This window comes from Cariama cristata, unplaced genomic scaffold (genome assembly GCF_000690535.1).
Source record: "Cariama cristata isolate BGI_N322 unplaced genomic scaffold, ASM69053v1 scaffold42125, whole genome shotgun sequence".
NCBI classification, from domain to species: domain Eukaryota; kingdom Metazoa; phylum Chordata; class Aves; order Cariamiformes; family Cariamidae; genus Cariama; species Cariama cristata.
The window spans coordinates 324-3,690 of NW_009617704.1; the positions used below are offsets into that span (position 1 = coordinate 324).

Below are 3,367 nucleotides of genomic sequence, written 5' to 3' on the forward strand. Positions count from 1 at the left end.
GCCTCTGAGTCCAGAGCTGAATTTCCACCATCCAAGTTGGCAGAAGGGACAGGGGTGTAGATGCTGCCTCCGCTCGTCCAGCCCTTTCTCGCCCTGGCACAGGCAGGCTGGCAGGCAGGAGCGTGAGCCCCAGGGCAGCGTGCACGGGGAGAGCCCCTCAAAAGGGAAAGAAAACATAACTCCTCTGGGAACTGGCGAGAGTTAGATAGGGTGGTGGGAGCAGTTTCCCACTTCTGTTGCTGCCACCGACTCTAATGAAGATTTGGATGAGAAAAAGTGCCCCTCTAGCCTTGCTGAGGACTTGTAGTAGTCCAGATGCTTTGTGGTTTGCCAGCTACTTCATGCAGCTGTGAGTGCCTAAAATCCCACCAGTCCTAACAAAAATCTCTCTCAAGACCATGAGCAAGAACCCAAGCCCAAGCTGAAAGAGACAAGTGTGACCCAAACCTGCCTGGCTCTGACTGGCTTTCTGGGGATGACTGCTTGTTAAAGTAGGGATAAAGGCTCAATCTGAAAAAAGTGCAAATTATTATTAAAAAATCATTTTTATTTGGGAGCATCTGTCCAGTTTAATTACTATAAGTTTCCCCTAAGGTCCCTGAACAGTATGTGACCCAGAAGAGCTTTGACATCTTTATCTATCTGTTTAATATCAAAACCAGATGAGAGGTCTAAAATTAGGCTTTCATTTGTCCCTCTAGAAGTCTGAAGAATTAAATTAGAAGGGAGGCTATCGTGTAACTGAGAGCTTTCCCAGCAAACCCATAACATTGCCAGTGCACTAATAGCATAACACAGATGAAGAGGCTGATAGAAATACAGTTCTTCAGTCCCAAACTTTTAAAGCAATATTCAGAGCTCGTTCATGTGTATGGCGTGCTTCTGTGTGCTAGTCTGTGCTCAGGTGATTTTCGTCCAGATTACTGCTAAAATAATCTGATCCTTGAGTTCTGCCTCTGCTATCCTTTTCCCTTGCGTGTGGTGGGATCTCCAGGCTGGTCTCTCATCTTTTCTTTCATTTCTTTCATCTCTGATTTCAATGGTGGTTCCTGTCCAAAACCTGGTCGTATTTAAAAACAAACGAACAACTCCAAACCCAACCAAACAAACCCTCCTTTCTGTAGCCAGCCTCCACTTCTGGTGTGTGCCCTGTATGCTTGCTTTGAAGTTGATTGTGTAGCTTTTTGTCCCTAATGTCTGGGCTGCAAGTACACAACTCAGAGACTGCGACTGCTTTCATTCTTCTGTGTGGATTTGAGTTCTGAAATGAACCGAAATAGTTATTGCTGCTGATGGATAAAACAATGCAGAATTTAAATTTCGGTATTCAAATTTTGCTTAGATTTCCCACCCACCCTCTCATATTTAAAGGGAACAAAATTGACCTGGAAGTCCAAGAAAGCTGGCAGAAAAAAACCCGCCACAATGGCAACTTCATTTTAAAGTTGACTACATAGGTTAACTAAAAGAAAAGAAACCGGTGTGCTGTTTCCACTGCTTGGTGAATTAACAGTGGAGAGATGAAGTAATTGCCGCCTCCATTTGGGAAGCTTAACAGAGCTCCTGGAGGTTCCCTGTTTTGGCAGTGACACAGTCACTTGCAAAATAAATCAATAACTTTTGAAGCATTTTGGAGTGCTCTAAGGATGGACATTTGGTCTGTTTCAGCAGATGTGCTCGAAGCTTTCTCTCTTCTTACAGCTTGTTACTTTTGCTTTTTGTGCATGGTGCTACTTGGGAGCTCTGTATCAGGGGGGAGATGAGGGGTGCAGGGGCTTCCCTGCTCCTCCTGCGGGTGTGTGAGCAAGCTGTGCTCGGCCGCTCACCAGACCGGGTGCCTGCAGCCTGGTCATCGGGCAACCGGTGAGATGGAGCAGTAGGAGTATGTTGGGAAAGGATGAGGAGATCAATGCTTTTTTTCTCTCCAGGTTCACCTGTCTTGTTTTGTTTGATGTCTTTGTGATTATGCATAACCTTCTGGCTCATCCTCCTGGCTTCTGCTTCTGGCCTAGCCCAAGCATTTGAGTGTCATTCCCCTCTGAGCTACTGTGACCCACAGGGTCCTCACCCCAGCTCCCATGAAGCTTCTTCCTTCCAGATCGATCATCTTGCTCTTCTTGTCTTTAGACCTTGTCTGTGTGGCTGCTTTGCTCCCTCTTTCCTTTGAGATCCTCCTCCTTCAGATCCATCTCACTTAGCTTTAGACATCTGTGCCTTTCAGCTTTAGACCCCCTTGAGGTCAGCTGAGAGAAACAGGTACTTGTAGGGTGCAGGTCACCAGGCCTGTTTCAGACTTCTCGTTTCTGATAATATGCCTTGTTCCTTATGTGCCACGTCATTATGACTTAAAAGAGAGCCTAAGGTGACCAACACAGGTGCAGACTCCTACCCTGCAGATGTCTGTGTGTCTCTGGATTAGTCCTGCCTCTGTCCTCAAAATCCATCCTGTGGTCCTTGCCTCATACCCCTCTACTGCACTGTTCAGGGGGCTTTTTTTCAGAGCCCATCCTTGCTTGAATCATTCCTCCTTCCGCTACTTGGTACTGCCTGTGCTCCCTCTTGCCAGCAGGCCCTCTTCCTTTCTTGTCCCTTGTAGCTTGTTCATGAATCTGTGGCTTTTCTGTGCTGTAGCAGAACAGTAAGGCCATTCCTGCCGGAAATGGCTTGAACTATAGGCATGGCAGAGAATATCTGAACGTGTGTCTGATTTAGGCAGTACTGATGCTCCCGCTTCAGGTCAACACCTTTTAATGGAGAAGGGAGCAAGTCTCAAGAGCTTGGGGTTTTTTTTGGCAGTTTTCTTAATCTGACCCTCAAGATGCTTCTGGGATCCCTTAGCTCCTGTTGCCAGCCTTGGACATCAATGGGATTTGACTCCGAAGAGCCAAGTTTTCATAGGAAGCTTTGAGTTTTCACCGAGTCTGAGATACCACGTCCCTAATCAGAATAAGTATGTTTACTCTTCAACGCCTTTGACTTCAGCTGGAGTTGTGGGTTATCGGCATGCCCGAAAAAAGGCCTTGATGTCTCAGGCTGAGAATAAAACCTAGGCAGATATTTTCACAAAGCTTGGAGCCTCATTCTTTTAAAACAGCGAAGTTATTTGATAAAAGTGTTTCCCAAACAGCAAATAAAAGCCTGGCTTTCTGCCTTCACGTTATCTCAGAGCTGGGCAAGGTAGACAAGGAGCAAAGCATGAAGCAGCTGGAGCAAAGATCCCCCAAGGCATTTTCTTCAGAAGAGATTGACTTTGTCCATGGCATCTTTTTAGTATGGCTGTAGCATGGTTGTTTCCCAGTGACAAAATTACAGGGCAGACAGGAGGCTCAGGCATCTGACATAGGAAGAGCGGCTGGTGCCTTGGCCT

At 46.5% G+C, this 3,367-nt stretch overlaps 1 protein-coding gene across 1 annotated transcript in view; it reads left to right on the forward strand.

The window, feature by feature from the left end:
* The window catches only part of NPY (neuropeptide Y), a gene marked incomplete at its 5' end in the record, with an annotated part of 8,743 nt that overhangs the window by 320 nt on the left and 5,056 nt on the right, over positions 1-3,367 (forward strand). The gene's annotated exons all lie outside the window — the stretch shown is intronic.